This window comes from Motacilla alba, chromosome 3 (genome assembly GCF_015832195.1).
Source record: "Motacilla alba alba isolate MOTALB_02 chromosome 3, Motacilla_alba_V1.0_pri, whole genome shotgun sequence".
In the NCBI taxonomy this organism is placed as follows: domain Eukaryota; kingdom Metazoa; phylum Chordata; class Aves; order Passeriformes; family Motacillidae; genus Motacilla; species Motacilla alba.
Genome location: NC_052018.1, coordinates 28,329,797 through 28,348,537, shown reverse-complemented (window position 1 = coordinate 28,348,537; position 18,741 = coordinate 28,329,797).

Below are 18,741 nucleotides of genomic sequence, written 5' to 3'. Positions count from 1 at the left end.
ATTTCCAAACGTTTCTGGAAAATTTCCTAGTGTATGATAGGCATGCAAATAAACAGCTTTTAGCTCTGAATTGGTTTGTTTTATATTCAGATTATGTGTGTGTGTGGACATTTATAGTATGTATTTTATGATTATGGTTTTATTTATATATATTTACATTTATACTCATATTATTTATAAAAACAAGTCACTACATTTGTGGCTTAAATGGTCTAAAAATGAAAGGGAAAGATAGCAGAAATTAATTCTTATATTTACCACTAAGATGTGATATAGGATATACAAATCAATTAAATGGTTAGAACTATTTCAGGAGGTTAGTTTACCTCAAGTGACTACCCTGCAGTTAAGGTGTGCTCATTGGCATTGTGAATACTGCCATTTCAGTATCTTAGCTTTATGAGAGTTGGAGTTAAATCATACGACTTGTAGTGAAAAATAAATGTGGTTGATGAAAATCCTCTCTTCTTCTCAGAGACAGGGTGGAGGGGACAGTAAGTTTTTGAACTAAAAAACTTGTGTCTGTCTAGCTAAGCAAACTCTAATTCTCTGTCCACCACTTTCCCTATATGAAGCATGGAGATATTAATCTAGTTTAAAGGATTGACAGGAGAATTAATTACTTAGTGTCTGAATGCCTGAAGGTGAAGGGACCTGCAATAATGTTGTAAATAATGCCTATTGCAATACTTTGACTAGAATTGTTAATTATCATCTTTGGCTTGGCCAAGACATTTTTCATCTCTTAATCTGAGAAGTTTTATTTGCAGATTTGACAGAACTTTTACCATGATCTCAATTGCTATGCTAACTGCAACAGCATGTGTAATAGAACCAGTTTTTCTCAGCATAAACAAAATTCCTTTTCTTGGTGTATTATCTCAGCCTTTTGCTTCCACTCTAATAGTCTTGAAATTTAGCATCCAATTCAGCAGGTCAGGGCACAACAGGGGCAGGCAGACTTTCCTTCCGAGACTGTTAAACACAGGAAAGGACCAGACTCATGATCTGGCTGGTAGCTGTTGATAAAATTAGCAGAGGATGGAAAATCACTGGCTTGTAGCTGTTTGTAGGAATGATGGATTTATTCATAGTATCAACTGCTGCTCCCTTGCTGTTTTGCTTGTGCCTTGCTTAAATAAGCACAGGGCTACTTAAGTGAGATCACACAGACTAACTCTGGAAGATGTAGCAAGATTTCCGTCAGTTAGCATTTCCTTATAATGCCTTAGCTAGCTGTTCCTTTGCAAAAAGCAGAGGTTTAAAATCTCATGCACATGCACTTTTGGAGAATTATTTAGTACTGCCAGGACAACAGTCCCCGCAGTTAATTTACAAATTCTACTAAACACGGTTGATGGGATCCTTTTTGTCTTTTTCATGGTTCTTGAACACTCAGGTTCTGAGAGAAAGTTAAAATAAGACACTGAACATCAGTATTTAGAGCTAAAACACTGCCCAGCATGAAATACCTGTGCAAGAGAAAAAGAAATCAGCACAAATTTTACAGGGTGAAGATTAGGATTAGGCAAGATTATTTCTTTCAGGATGTCTTAGAAAATTAAAAAAAAATTCCCTTTCAGGAAGTGATTGTATAGGCAATATTTTAAAGATTTCTTTCAGTTATTCTTGACTGTGTCACTAGAGTAAGCAACGTTTTTATATTATTATTACTTATTATTAATTTACCTTCTTCTATACAGCCACTATATACCAGTCTTAATTAGTATGTGTGTTCCTAAGAAGCCAATTAAATATTATATTATATTAGTGGAAATAATTAATGTATGGGCTTATTTTTTTCTGAATGATCTCAGATATTTTTGCATTAATATAATATTTTGACTCTGCATACTAACAAATAAAAGTTGTGAAACCTGACAAAACTTTTTTTTCAGTTATAGTTTTTATTTAAGAGTATTTTGGGTAATAGAGGACTTGGAGGCATTCAGTAGGGGGTCACATTTGGAGAGGATTTTTGACACTGGTCAAATTCAGCAACATACTGGAATCATGTTTATAAAATATGTTTCAATAAAAAAAAAGATGAACACAATTAAAAATATTTTTTTCTTAAAAGTGATGTGATAAGATGGATTACAGACATTCTACTTATGGAACAAAACAATTTCCAGAGCAACCATCAACAGTTTAGTTCTATGTAAATAGTATGAAAGAAGTTTTATATTAATGGATGGGAATTTGTTTTGGAAGATAATAAGAAATCTTTCTTTTTGAAGATAATAAGAAAGTGACGTTGCGCCCTGAGTGTGGGAGACAGTCGGCACACGTTCCAGGAGTGGCCATGCCCCACTTCTGCTGCCGGCAGGCAGGATCGCTGTTCGGCCACTGGCTGGGATCCAGGACCACCAGGATTGGCCGATAAATGTGGACCCAGTGCCAAAGGATCGGGGTAAAGGAAAAAGGAAGGACTCTTTGCTTGCTTCTTTGAGCTTTCTTTTGCTTGCTTCTTTGAGCTTTTTCCTCTCGCAGGAGCAGTGCCAGGGCGGCGCTGCATGGAATCGGCCATGCCGGACGGGTGTTATTCTTTCCCGCGGTGGGAGCAGCGCCAAAGTGAGGCAGGTGACGAAACACCATGCGGGCAGCAGCAGCTCCAGCGCCGGCAACACAGGCCATCTTTCCTGCAGCAGGAACCACGGCAGCGCAGGTGGCGGCGGGGCTTTCCCGTGGCAGGAGCAGGGCAACTGATGCAGCAGCCGAACAGGTGTTCTTCTTTCTCGTGGTGGAGGGGCACGCCGAGGCTGCAAACTGCTGCGCTGTGCCTGGTGGGTACCAGCAAGACACGGAGGCTGACGGCTTGAAGAGGTGGCAGTGGCAAAAAGTGAAAAACAGAGAAAAACAGCGGCTTTTATGGAGTGGGAGGGGAGTGGAATCCCGGGAAGAGATTCTACTGAATCAATGGCTAGATAGGAGGGGTCTGGGGAGACAAATGTAAACATAACATGGAGCGGTAAAGTCACAGACCAGTGGCAGAAAGGAAAAATGATTACTGACGGTGAATTTTCTGGATAAAAGGGTGTAACAAATTATGACAGACAAGTTACAGGGGCAGGATTTTTGAGGATAGACAGGGAAAAATCTGGAATCATCATAACTGCCATGGGGGACACAGGTGGTAAACAACTTTAGACATAGACTAAACATATTAGCTTCACATCCCCACTGCTATAGGCAGGGAGAGACCTAATATCTTCAAACCCCCACTGCCACAAGAAAGGATTTTACAATATAAGACACATTTTCAAAGCACTGTCTTAAAAAGGTTACATAGCTTCCTCTATATAATTTCTGTCTCATTTTTCTTCTGTGTTTGTCTGTTCCTTGGTAATTTTCTTCTTCTTGTTCTGATATGACCTTGTTTTTCTCAATTTTATTTTTTTATCATTCCTTTTTTTTCCCACCTCAGTGCTATTTATCCTTTAATTTGCAGTATTTCCTAGAACAGGAGTTCTCAAACTCCAGGAGTCATGATCCCTCTTAGGCTAATTAGTATAGCCATGTAAACCAAAATGTGGTTGCAAGTCTGGAAATGACCCCAGAAATGAGAATGGAAATGGGGATTATAAGCCTTGAAGTGAAGCCAGAAGCAGAAGAGTTTTTAGAACATTAGCCAAAGGGCAAAGTAATATGTATCCAACGCTATTCTGCAGAGTGCTGTGGATTCTACAGGGGAATAATTACCAGAACAAGACAAAACTGAGAGATGATACAAACAAACAGTAAAAAAGGAGGCAATTTGGTGAACAAAAATAATAAAAAGTGAGAGATTCTTGGCCATTTAAGTTTTTTTTTTTGCCTCCACTTTCTTCTTGAACTCTTGCTCCCTCTTAAAATTGTCACTAAGTACTTCAAGCTTTCAAATGTTCTTCTCTCTGCCCTCTCCTGTTGCTGCTTTTCTCCATGCCTTTGTGAAGAAAAACAAGGTTGGATGGTGTGGGAGGGAGCTTGCCTTTCAAAGAGTCCAGTGTCTTCTGCTGATACACTGGCAGCTATTAAACTGCCTACCCGCTTCTCTACTAAGCCATGTTTTCATAGGGCAATACAGGCCATCTCAGGTCAGGCACCACACTGCCCTGCAGTAACAAAACTCACTTCAAAGAAAGAGAAGAGGGATGCTGACAGCTGACACTGTGGCTCTTTTATGGGAAAAGGCAAGATAAGGGATCTTGGAGTTCTATAAGAAATGGCAGAAACTTTGGATCCACCACTGAGTTAAATATAAGAGGTTACACTACTTTTGCCAGAGTATTTGACTTTTTTTTTTTGTCTAGTAGGCATGACACAGAACATTCATGACAGTAATCTTCATTTCTTTCCTAGCCAGAATTTTCAGCATCACCTGGACAAAATACTGAGAATATTGTTTACAGTTCAGTGATTATTTCAAGAAAAAATTTGCTAAGCAGTTCTTTAAAGGTAAATCAGAAGAGACATGAGGCAAGGTTTAGAGTTTTGATCATAAATTCTTTATCTGTTTCACAACTGAAATGAGCATCTTAAGGAATATCAGAGAATCATGTAAAAATAAGAGATTTCCAGCAGAGAGTAGTGCATGTATTTTTATATTATGTATTATGTATATGGTTTCTCTATTTGTCTTTGTTAAATTTTGATCAGGTTAATATTATTGGAATCAGTAAAACTGACACATCTAACAGCAAAATGGGATGAGAGAAGTGTTTTTCCTTGAAGAAAGCTCAGAGTAGTTTGCTTAGGCTCTCAGAGCTGTGCTGTTGATTTTTCTCTCTTCAGTTTCACTTGCTTTCCCTCACATTATTTATTTATATAACTCAAAAAAATAAAAGGTTAATTTGGGAGAAATCAGTACAAGCTTTCAAATCAATAGACTGAGATGAAAGACACAGCGTCAAGCATGTCATGTAGTTTACTTCCATTTGGTGTGGCTGTCTGGAATGAAATGAATTATTTCCCAATGCATGCAACAGCTTCGAGGATAGAAGTACACTGGGTCTAAGTGACTTACTGAAGTGTATGTGCTGTGGAAAAATTAATGGAGCACCATACAAATTAGGTGGATAAAAGTAAGTTTTGTAGAGTGCAGCTATACCATCCTTGCAGGGGGAGATGAGGAGCATACTCAGCCTCAGTCTATCCACTGTCATGTTTGAAGTGAACTGTGAACACGGGAAGGGAAAAAGTCTTATGTAAACGGGAGAGAATGACTGTGAGGACTATTTTATTGGCCCTTCTAGGACTTCACACTCTGTTAGCAAATACAGTTTGAGAGCATTTAATCTGGGAGCTGTTCCAGTCCGTTAATAAATCCCTTGCAAGGCTGTGAGAGATTCATTGTTGTATCCTGACATATGACGTACGGCTTCAATAACTGTACTGGACACACAGGGTGATGATCTCTCACCTTTCTGAGCAATGACACTGCTACGCTAGTATTTCTCTTCAAGAAAAGCTCATAAGTAAAATTCCCAGTGGAACAAGAAGTTTCATTAATCACACATTTGCAAACAGAGTCATGGTGGTAGCTCATCACAAACATGGTATTTCCCCTCTCTATGTTCCTTTTGGCCTTGACATCTAGCACTGAAATTAGTCTGACTACCCAGTGTTTATTGCTGTTCATTCCATGCCTTATCAAGGAGTCACTTCCAAGCTCTGGACAGACTAACTCTCCCAATATGATAAGTAGTGCTGTGTTTATACATGTTAAATGGTATTTTGTTTAAGATTTATGTGCAGTTAACTAGTAAAACTTGTGGATTTTGCCTGCTAGTCCCTAGCCCTGGTGCTTTTTACCATTAACTAGAAGAGTCTGCAGTAGCTCACTGTGTCAGACAGTCAGGAATTACTGGGTTGAAATCAAAATACTGAAGCCGTGAACAGGAGTAACATGGCAGCTCCATATCCCTAGGAACTGTGGCCACTTCCCCACTCACTGATGCCTGTCCAGCTGGTGAAGCTCACTGAGCACCATGGCAGAGTGAGGCATCACAGTTTTTTAGATACTATTTCTATTTATGTGCATTAACCAACAGCTCCCATTGTTTTATGATTATAGACTGTATAGATCCTACTTGAAGAGTGTGTTTATAGCTGCCTAAAGATGCCCAAGCAAACTGGCCCAGGAGAAGGGTGGAAGCTCGGGGAAGAGAGCAGCAATAAAAACTCAGACATGCAGTAAAACAATAGACAACCATATATAGTGGCTCACATATTTCAGTTTACTGATTTTAAGATACCAAAGCACTTCAAACTATGTTAAGATTATTTATGTAGATGTCTAGAAACAGGATAGGTGCATAAGTTTTTACAGTTTCACATTGAAGTTGCTTAGGTTCCAGAAATAGTTTCTACATATATAAATACCTTGGTCTTGACACTAGAGAGCAACTTGACTATATCAAAAGTAAGTTCTGCCAGACTCTTTTAAACTAAACATTTCTCTTTCTTTCTTTAGGGATAAGCAAATATTTTCCCTTGCGATTGGAGATTAAACCTCTATTTTCAAGAGAGAGATAGAGATTTCCTTTTTACTCTGGCCCTGTGATCAGATAAGAAACACAAGATAAATTTATATCTGTGGATAGGAGTTCAAATCTTCATGTTCCACATCTCCAAATGTCCTATTCTAAGGTGGTAGTACTACAAAGTTGAGATTAAAAAAAAAAAAAAGTCTCACTGTATGTGATAAGAAAGAGTATTACTGAGGCAGAGGTTTTGTATAAAAGCTTGGCCATCTGTCTAATGAATGTTCACTATGTTCATCTGAGAACTGATAGGCTCCAGTTCATTACATATATTTGGTATTTTATCAGTGCCTTTGTATTTTCATGGTCTACTTTTCAGCTGCTATGTGGGGAAAATGTCAGCTCCACCTACCACTCTACTTTTGTAGCAAATCCTGGTTGGTTTTCATTTGAAAGGAATGTTAAAAGCACCTTATAGGATGTGGCTCTAGTCTATGAAATCCAATTGTTGTGAAATGCTCAGACTCTGGAAACTATCTAGATTAACTCCCTGGTGAGTCTTCAACTCTTACATTTTTTTTCAAATGGGTAATGTAAATCTGTGATTATGTAATCAAATTCCTGTTTGGGGATTTTTTCCCAGTTTTGTGAAAACATTTTTGTGAGACATGAAAAAATTATATATGTCTATATTCCTCAGGCACCCAAACTTTCTTGGAACTTTTCTAAAAAATTGTCAAGTCTTATTCTACAGTGGGATCTTGCCCAGTCAGCAACCCATGGGCACTTATAAGGATGAATTTTGGCCAAGGAAGTGATTTATCAACATCAGCAGTGCTGACTGATTCATTAATTGCATCAACATCATGATTAGAAATGAAGGAAAATGTCCCAAAGTAAATATTTTTTGCTGATTCAGTATTTAGTAGTGCCCTCATTTTTTTACCTGCGAAAAGTAATTCTAGGTATTAGGTTTATTCAATACCATCTTCTCTCTACTGCTCCTGTGTTTTCCTTACTAATTTTGCTGCCTCATAGCCTAAGTGAATAGCAAATCTTTTGAGAACCTGTTAGTTGAACATAGCATCGATTATATTAGAAATAATAAAATATATGGTCTTTTTCAATTAATTTTGTGTGTGATTTACATCAGCAAAGTTTAAATGTCTACAGTCATGACATCTACATCTGATATGATCTCTTTTGACTCAGTAAACAGCTAGACCACCTGAGGTACTTTACATGTGTGGGGTGATTATACAATGAAAATTACTTGAAAGTACCAATTTTCTTCTCACTCACTACAAATAGAGTATAAGGTGACTATCTCAAATACAAGAATCTACTTATGCCCAGAAATTCTGTGCCCTAGACAAGAGGAACAGCATAGCCCTAAACTGATCATGTGTCTTACAACTCACCACCATTTCCATATTCTGTTGTTCAGTTCACATTTAGCAAGTGAATTCAGAGCAAGCATAGGACAGTAACATGGGCAGTTACCATAGTGTTCCACATACATTCTCACATACATTGCTAATTAACCCCCTGCTTATTATACAGAAAAACAAACAATCTAGTTTCCTTGTTAGTTTATACCATCTTCTTTGCTCATAAATTAATTTATTAGGAATATCATGTCATTGGGGTTCTTATTAATGATAAAGACAAATATTTATTACCTGTGTGACCCATTCTACTCCTGCATAGCTTCCTGTTTACTGTCCAAGATGCAAAATTAATGTTTAACTTTATTCTTGAGTACTTAATTATCACAGTAGGGAGCTTAGGTACTTGACTCTAGGCTGTGGATTTCAGTGTCATAGGAAGAGAGATGAATATGCATTCCCCAACTGTAAACTTGGCTAATTGTATTTCCTTTCCCCAGAAATTGGGTAGGTAAACATTTTCTGAGGTTGAGGGGGACCCATGAACTGTTGTGGAGACTACATAAGTACTTTAGGTAGAACAAAATCTTTTATAATACTGTCGATAAAGGACTTTCATATCATATTACAAATGTCTCAGTGGACTAGGATACTGTGACTCCAGATAGTCATAAATCACCTTTTGAATAATAGGGTTACCTTTGCATCAATTTTATGAGAAATAAACACTATGCTTTGCTGTTGATCATCCCTGTCCAAGACATGAATGACATTAATGAGGTCTGGAAGAAGTTACCTCTGTCTCTAGCTAATTATCTCTGCTAGTCTGTAGTTTGGTAAAAGAGACTATGTAGTAAAAATAAGTATGTTGTGTTTTATCCCCCTCTACCTTGCTTACAGGAACAATGAATATAATTCCGGAAAGAAATTTTCTTTGTATTAAGAAAAGATCATTTTTTGTTTCTGTTTACCCTGTAGTAAATCACTAGTCATGGTGAGACCATGTTGTTAATAATAATAATAATAATAATAATAATAATAATAATAATAATAATAATAATAATAATAATAATTATTATTATTATTATTATTATTATTATTATTATTATTATTATTATTATTATTATTATTATTATTATTATGCTGCATGTGTTAGATTGTAATTTTTTGTTTTTTAGTTTAAATTTTTTGTGCCTTTTTTCTTTGTTTGTTTGCTTGCTTGGGGTGGGAAGGAGTTTAGGTTTGTTTTTTTTTTCTTTTCTGGAGTGAGTGGCACAGTATGAGATCCTGCAGAGAGAATACCAGCATACACAGATCACACACTGCAGAAAAGGAAAGATGGGAATTCAAACTACTTCTTTGAATGCTCCTAAAAATCACTAGATTAAAAGTCACAAAGTCTGTTAGGATCAAGGACACGGACTCCCAAGTGGCCCCTAAAAGCTTTTCAATCTTTAGGCTATGGGATGCTCATCTGCTTTCCTCTCTGGTGGAATGAAGCATTTCTGGTAACCCATTTGTCCCTCTCTGAAATAAATCAACTCAGAATCTTCAGCAGCATCTTGGTTAAGGTCACAGGTAAACGTGCCGCTGAAGCGTTTTAGTATTTTAGTGTCAGCACAGACTGGAGCACTTAATTCCAAATGCTAATCAAATAATGTAACAGCTAGGCTAATATGCAAAGAGACACAGCATATAATCAATGTGTATTTTTATAAAGAAAACAGTAAGAAAGTTCTTCACAGTCAAGGGGCAGACTTAGCTCACTATGTGTGAAAAGGCCACCAGACCCTACTTAACACTTTGGACTGGCTGAACTAAGTGCTGACTCAAGACATTGCTATGTTTTGATGAGATAATAAATGTGGATTTAGAGTGCCAACTCACACTGGATCAAAACACTTTGGCCACATGACCATTTTGTCAAGCTGGTTTACAAGCCTTTGACAGCAGAACTTTTTTCTTTGCTGGCCTTATGCTGGAAAAAATATCACCTGTCTGTACCACTCTATTTTTATGCTGCTTCAGGTGTCATCTACCAACTAACAGCAAGCATAAACCTTGGTTAAAAGTATGAAGTCAGCATAAAATTCCCATCATCTGCTTTGATTACTTGAACAGAAATACATTCCTGTGCTCCAAGATGATCTGCAGTGCTTTGTGATCCAGCAATAGATGTGGTATGAAATTATTATGAAATGCCATAACACAGAGGACTACCAGACTACACCTCCATAGATCTGCCTCTTTTAAATCATATTCTCAGGTATGGGTTCAGGAACATATTTTGTCTAGCAGGTCAGAAAGTAAAAATACCATGCATCCTGACAACATAGTTCACTGTCATGTCAGATGAGGTAGGGTTTGTGGGGCTGTATATGAATGGGATCACTGAGGTGACCTGGATAAGGTTTAAAAAAAAAAAAAAAAGAAATCCTCTTTACTGTTGCTGTTGTTGTAAAGGTCTTTTTTAAATTTTTTTTTTATTAGTCTAGTGAACCCATTTAGAATGCTCTCTGCACACAGCTGCATCAGAACAGACTGAGAAAACTGCATACTGCTGTGTAGGCTAAAAATAAATAACTGGGAGAGAGGAGGGAGCAGAAAGTTCTTACAGGTTTTACTGCTAGAGGAAAGCATCAATGAACACCACCTTTAGGCTCTTAATTCAGGTTTACGGATTTCACTTTCTAGTCTGGATGTCTAACTTTCAGAGTTTCCAGCACTCAACATGATATATGTTCAAGTCCCTTAACTTTTTTATTGTCTCTAAACCTTGTTCTCTGTATTTGTATACATAATAATACTTATGTATTAAAAGTTAAATATAACTTTTAATTGTTGACCTACCTATGTTTAGCTGCCTGTGGTACCTGTGGAGAGAGGAAGATTAGGCAGAAATAGCTTAGATACCTGCTTATGATAACAAAGGTTTCAAAAGTGTAAGAACATGCTACATATTTTCACAGGAAAGTTTACAAAAGAAAGTAGAATTCTTCTTTTGTTTATTTGTTCTGTACATCAATCCCTTTTAAAGATGATTTTAGTACAGGTTGTAACTGATAATTCATTCCTCTACTACCATTATTCATGTACTGAAGCTGAAAAAAATATACTAATACATGTTACCTCAGACTCAAATATAATATTTTGAAGGTGTTTCTTTAGCAAATTGATTAGGTACTCAGTGTACTCCAGCTTTGCAAGTGTGATTGAGCAACTGCTCATGCTTCAGACACAGACATATTTTAGTATACTGCATATTTTTTATTACAAATAAATTCCGAACCTTAGGCAAGATAGCTAATATTCCATTATTGATATTTATTATAATATATAATGTGATCATAATTTGTATTAAGGTACAGATACAGGCAATTTTTCAAAATCCACATCATCCATTTTTTCATAGTATACCTATTGAAATGACATCTGACATGTTGACATCTGAAAAGGCGCAAGTTTCAGTTCCACTAAACAATGGCATTTTCCTTGTATTTTCTGCATAGCAAAAAATGTTTGGCAGTAAGGATTGAGATTACCTCATCATCACACAAGTCTAACCAATCTTATGACAATTTACAGTATTTTCATTGGGGAAAAAAGGGTGCTGGGTTTGAATCCCTTCAGACATAAGAGGGGCTTGAGCTCTTGTGCAGTGCATCCTAAAGAGGCACTCTGACCACTGAGAAAACAGGGTACTGTGGCCAATATCACATTAAAATGATGGGTGTAAACAGCGTTTGAAAAATTATGAACTCCACTTACGTGATTATTGACCTTTGTCAAGGACAAAATCATTCTTGTCACTTGAATAGACTGAGGCACCTAAATGCTTAAAGGAAGTGGTCTTTAAACTTTTTCTTCTGGCAACCTCTAGCAAGCTTTCTCTTTTTAATGCCACGTGGGTTACAGTGCATCATGCCCTCCTACTTCTGATGCACTTGTTTTACAAATTTCAATCTACACCTGAAATTTAACAATAGGGGAGACTTTAGGGAATTATAATAGACCCCAGACAGTAACACAGAAGAGATAGCAATCTCTTCTGGCATCCACAGGTTTCTAAATTAACTCTTGAAGGTTTTACCCTTGCTCAGTGTTTTTAATCTCATAGTTTCTGCATTTTCAAGCACATTAAACAATACATCTGTTCTAATTGTTATTTTTTTGTTTTATTTATAGCTTGGGTTGGAGTACATGAATATTTGAAGAGAAGAAGTATATTATTCAGCTGTATGTGGCAAATTCATATCTACAGTATGAGGATTAGATTAGACACTTCTTTTCAGCTACTGTTTTACTAAGTTATATATTTAATGAAGTATTTGCATTAAGGCTTAGAGGCTCAGGATAACCTGTACATATATTTTCTCCACAATTTAGAAAAAAAAATCTCATCTAAATATCAAATTGATAAATTCTTTTTTAGTCTTTTAAAAACTCCCTCTAATATCACGCCTACCTGCTCCTTCAGGTAAAACACAACCAGAGACAACGGCTGTGATTATTCTTCCCATTTCATGTTTGTTCTCTATATTTGTTCATTAACTTCCATAGTCCTTCCATTTCCTGTATTTGACCTCTACTCCTATTAGAAGAGAAAAATGAACAGGAAAGCATGCAGTTACCAGAGCTCTGTTAATCACCATTATTTTCATTTTCTCAGAAGCTGTATCTCCATTGTCACCCATCAAACTCTTTGTGCCTTTCAGATCATAAGCTGGGCTGGGTGAGCTCTTTATCTGTGTTTGTACAGCATGTAGCACCATCCCCACTGAGGCCTTTGGGTCCTACCATCCTACAGTAATCTCATGTTCATTAGGAAGAACAAAAACAAGTTTATCTTGGAAAAATTAAAGGATTGCATGATGCAGGTCAGATGGCTCTGAGCCATCTTTTCTGTTAAAGATTGTTAGTTTTTACTGAATAGATTTTAAATAGATTTTGAGCTTTTGGGTGCTAAAGGGGCTTTACATCATTAATCTAAACACCTTTGCTTTTAAACACAGATTTGTTGTGGTATTTAAACAGCAATTCTCTATTTAAAAAAGAAAAGCAATATTTCACCATCTCCTTTTTACTGGGGCTTCCTATACTAGCTTGCTATACTTAACTGATGGTGATCTGGAGTGCAATGCTCAGGCTCAGGTAGTTTAAGGGACGACGGCTGACTTGGCCTCTGCTACATCAAGGTGTGATATGGTTAGGGAATAAATTCTAAAGGAATACAGAAGCCTCAAGAGAAAATAATATTAAAACAGAGTAAAACTTAAAAGTTTTTCAGTGGGTGGTCTACTAATTACTCCAGGCAGGAGGGAAATGTGTTTAGGCAGGAGGCCAGGAGGAAGCACTACCATTTTCACACTGAAAACACTCAGAGAACTGTCTCTAGTTCTGGTCTCTGTGTACCAGAGATATTTATGCATAACATATTTGTACCAAAACCAACAAGCAGAGCACTTGCTCAGCACAAGTTTCCCACATTCTGGGAATTCTACTCTTCTTGTTAGAATAGGGCTCATATACACAGCAGTACTCTCCACAATGGACCAATGATCTTTTAAGTGGCCATGTTCAGCACAGGTTTTGATCCTCTGAACGTGAACTGAGTGGAACATCTTGCAGTTTGGCAAGATGCTGACAGGCACTTCTGTGTTTTCTGTTGATTTCTTCCAAGTGGTTCCTCTCAGTACTGGGAAATAAACCTTTCATATCAGTACTGCTTTCACCAAGCCCTACAACATCCTACATATTCATGTTCTGAAATGATGCATGAGGAAGACATCTTCATCAAATTGAAAACTAATGGAGGCAGCCTGAATTGGGCCCTCAATTATATATTTTTTTAAATTTTCAATGATGGAAAACCTTCTGCTTCTGTTGTTAATTATTCTCACTGTTAAAAAGACCACGTGTCTTCTCATGTATCTGAATTTGTCTGGTTTCAGTTTCCAGCCCTTGGTTTGTGTTAAATTTTCCCTGTTTCATTAATAAAATTTTAGTGTTTTCTACTCATGCAAATATCTATGCCTTGAGAGAAACTGTTTTCTTATCTCACAAAAGCTTTTGTCATTTTGAAAAATTCAGGAGAATAATTTAGTTGAAGTGTCTGAAATATAGACCAAACCCAAATGCAACTGAGCTTCACAATACAGGAAGTAATATTTAAATGTTGTACATGGATTTTTGACTGATAGAATTTTTAGATTTTTTTATTAATGTAATTACGATACTTCTTAATCTTCTGAATAAACAAAAAATATTCAACCATTTTTCATTCTCTCAACCACGTATTTTTCTTCCTCTACTCCCTGAAATGTATTTGTAATGCTTTTCACTCATTGACTTGCTTAGTGACAGCACAAGTTTTTTAAAATCTTGCTATTAATTTTTAAAAGATCTTTAAAAGTCCTGGCAAAAAAAGACTCACTTTCTTCTTCTAAACTTTCTTCTTTCTTCTAAACACTTCTTTCTTGTCAACATAAAAGAGTTAATCCTGCCCCGCTATTCAGCCCAAGTGAGGTAGTGTAGAGAGCACAGTGTCTGGTTCTGAACACCTCTCTTATGAAGAAACATTGAGGAGGCTGGGCCTGTTCAGCCTTGAAAAGAGAGGAATGAGACGGGACCTCATCAATGTCTATCAGTATCTGAAGGGAGGGTGTTAAGAGGATGTTTCCAGGCTCTTCCCAGTGGTGCCAAGCAATAGGACAAGAAGCAATGGGCAGAAACTGATGCACAGGAAGTTCCATCTGAATATGAGGAAGAAATTTAGTGTGCGAGTGACTAAGCAATGGCACAGATTGCCCAGAGAGGTTTTTGAGTCTCCCTCACTGGAGCTATTCAAGAACTATCTGAACACAATTCTGTGCTCATCTGCCAGCAGAGAGATTGGACCCACTGTTGTCCCTTTCAACCTTACCATTCTGTGATTCTGTGATTTTCCTCATAGCAGTAGGTTTGAGTTTTGTGTAATATGTCAAATAATCTTCACCCTTTCAACATGGTTTTCCATAATTTCAAATATTCTGACATCACAACTTGAATCAGGAGATTTCTTGAAAGAAGAAGGAAGACATAGAAAGGATGGTAAAATCACCTATTTAGATTTTTTCATTCTGCTCCTGTATATAAGTTGCCTTCTGTTACCAAATTTAACTGTAAATAACAATATTGTGGATCCACAATCTCACATAAGAAGCAATTAGATATATTTATTATAGCAAAAGGCAACATAATTTACAACTTTAAGAATAAAGTCTGAAGATCATGAAGATGACTGAAGAACCTGAGTGATGTCAAGAAAAGAGTTGCAGATTTTCATATTTCCCTTGGGTTTCTCTTTTCTGTCATGTCTCTACTATATAGATATGTCCAGTTTCCCTTTACTAGAAAACTTCCATTATTTACATCTTGTAGTATTGTCTAAGTGTTTCCATGCAAATGTTCATTCCAAATAATTTTTTGTAAGTTCAGAGGAGTTCAGAGTCACATCAAATTACTTATCTGGTTACAAAATGTATATTTTAATGCAATACATGTTTTAAAATGTTAAACCTCTGCTCACAACAAAATGTAATTTTCTTGCATAGTACATGACTATAGATGAATTTAACTGTACAATGGAAGACTTCCAAGAAAACTGGGTGAGAAGATGATCTTTTCACCCATGTTTTGCTGCTAAGAACCTATTAAAACATCTCACAAAGAGATTTTATGAGTGGTTGGTTGCAAGGAAGCCCCCATTGTAAAATGGAGAAGCACAAGTCATAGCAAAACAAAAATTATATCAACAAGAAAAAATGATAATAAATTGAATGCAGAGCAAGAGGAACTGATCAGAATAATATCTACATGACAACAGAAGTGACAACACCGAAGCTGCCCTGCCCAAATGCTTAAGAATTCCTCTAGAGAGCCAAAAGTATTTGCTGAGGTAAAAATATCTGCAGAGTCTGACATCTCTGCTGCAAAAATGAGGAGGCTGAGCACGATAATGAGCTGAGAATAGTGTATGGCCTATCCCCCAAAAAAAGGCATATATTTTTCCTTTACTTCCAATTGACAGAAAGGACTTGTGGGAAAATACTGAAAAAATTGACACTCACCATTCCACTTTCCATCTTGAATAATACATTGAACTGCCTCAGAATTGTTTTTTATTCTAGTAGTCACTCACCAAGAACACGTGTATGATTTGGCCAAGAAAGCATCATCTATAAAATAAGTGAACAGTTTTATGCTGAGTGGTTTTCTTTGTTTCACTCTAAGTCATGCTCAATCTCACTTTCCACAAGAACATTTATTATTCCATTTTTTATGTCTTAGTGGTACCAAAGCACAAAACACAGAGACTCATAAAAACACTGTCTCAGAATAAAGGTTTTGAAGTGATAATGCTCACATGTCAATTCAAAAACTACTTTCTCTTGCTCTTAGCATAATGGCCCCCTTCAAAAAAAAAGTCAATATGGTGTTCCCTCATTGTCTGAAAACTTGACAAGTCAATATAATTATTTCTTGTATATCTAGTTGTATAATGGCAATTTAAAGTGAAAGCATACTTTTTCCATTTAGTTTTAGAATGAGCCAATGATATTAGAATAATCAAATGTCAATGGAACTATTTCAGTCCCATTCTGATTTATTATAGCCATTAAAGCAGAAGGTAAAGCATAATAAAGGTATATGCTTGGTATGCCCTGGAGCTATTTTTCTATGGTAAATAATAACTGTCTTAATTCTTTTCTCCTGTAAAAATTACAGGTTCTGAAGAAATTATTGAAATACAAAAATAATCATCTCTTTATAGATGTTGGAAACCATTAAGAAAGGTTTTTTAGTGTCCTTTGCCTATGGAATTATTTCACTGATTAACATCTACTTTTGAAGGCAGCTGACACTGTGAGAAACCAGGGGAAATAAGCTGGGTCATAAACTAAAGAAAAAATGGCATCAAGATAAGAATAGATAACTGATCTTTGATAGCAGCACTAATGAGAATCACTCCAATAATTACTGTAACCAGACCTTGGAAAACACATTCTGTCTGGCAATACATGTTTTAGAATATTTAGATGTGTTAATATCTAAATATATATATTACATAATTCATAATTCAATATAATAATACATAATTCAAGATCCTTTGTGTTTTAGTGGGTTGATTAGGATTTTCAATATCCTCAAATTGATTCTCTGTGAAATGACTAAATCAGTTAGTTGAGGTTTTGTAATCTGAAAAGAAAATAAGATAATGAGTAAACCAACACTTGAACATTTTTCATGCAGGAAAATTGTGTAAAGTGTTTCAGCTTTGGAGCTCAATAATACACACAGCTAGATATTTTCAAAGTTGTGCAAAAATTATTTCTTTATATCAAATGGACACTTCAAGAAACATAAGGAGTATTAAACCATCACTCTGTTTTTATTCTTCATTCTACATGATAACAATTGCTCATGTTGTACTATTTGAAGTAAGACTGCTATTATGGAAACTATAGAAATCCAAAAAATTTTCCACAGCTCCAATCATCTTGCAAATAAGGCAGCAAGCCTTGAGGAGTCTATTCATTACATATTGTGGCAGGAAAGTTACATTAAAGAAGTGATGGCAAAATAGACACGGCCGTAACACAGAATTAGTTGCTGTATGGTTGCTGTATTAGTTGTTGTATAGTGCTTCCAGAACCATATTTAAGTTTAAGGGTTTAAGTAATAAGAAAATAAGTAGGACCATGAGTAGTAGCACCAGAAAAGTTTAGTTTCCTGTAAATTTGTGTTTTACTTGGAGGACTCTCTGATGTCAAAAAATATTTGAAAGGACACATAAGAATTTTCTTCAGAATTGAAATAACAGAATCTTTCTGTCAACTGACTATTTTTTCCTAATTCTTCAAGAATTTAATATCTATCTAGACTATTAAAACAACCTAAGCAGGTTAAAATCTTAATAGGATGATGTCTGAAAGACAGATAAATGCATGAGACAGGTTTTAATTCTATGTAAGAGTTTACAGACACATAGGTTTCTGTGATCCTGGAGTAGTCAGAAGAGGTCAAGAACTTCAGCAGAGTCCAAGCAGTATTTCAGCTGGCCCTCAATTACACAGGGATCCTTTTGCCATGTATGGGTGACAGGAACACTTCTAATTCTTTAGGTATGTTTTCTGGCTTTTGGTAAAGCCTTAGAAAGGCATGAGTCTCTCATAGGTCTTATGTCATATCTGACTGTCCTATGTGATACCCCAGGCAGTCTAGGACAGATCAAATGGCATCAGACACCACTGTATGGGCAAGTGAATCAAGCATCTACTGGCTACACAGGAGGATAAATCTCCTGGCTTGTTGACTTGCTGATTGTGCTGACTAGGGCTCCTGTGCTGTCTTCAGCTGCTCACCCTTGGGGACCTAGTGACATTTCAGATGGCATTGAATGTGGTGCTTAGCCTCCAGCTGCGGCCCTGGGATGGCACGGGTATCACATTGCATCACATGAGCCCATGTGTACATCTTCGACTAAAAAAGGACATTTATTATGACGCTGAACACTTACATGTAGGCATCTCCCCTGAGACTCATGGACACTAAAAGAAGCCCAGATAACTATGACACATCCATACACTTTAATTTATCTGCATAAATGTAAAATATGAGTTCTCACCAGAAATGATTTGACATGTTGATTGTGTAGTAAGGTGAGAATCGTTTACTTCAGATGTTAACCAGGCTTCATCAACATGGAATTTGCTAGATCTATACTTATAAAAATAATATTATAAGAAATTTCACTGCAGAAAAATACGCAAGCAAACAAATAAACAAAAATGAGCCAAAGATCAACAAGTTATTTCAAAATAATATTTCAATTATATCCTCTTTTTTTT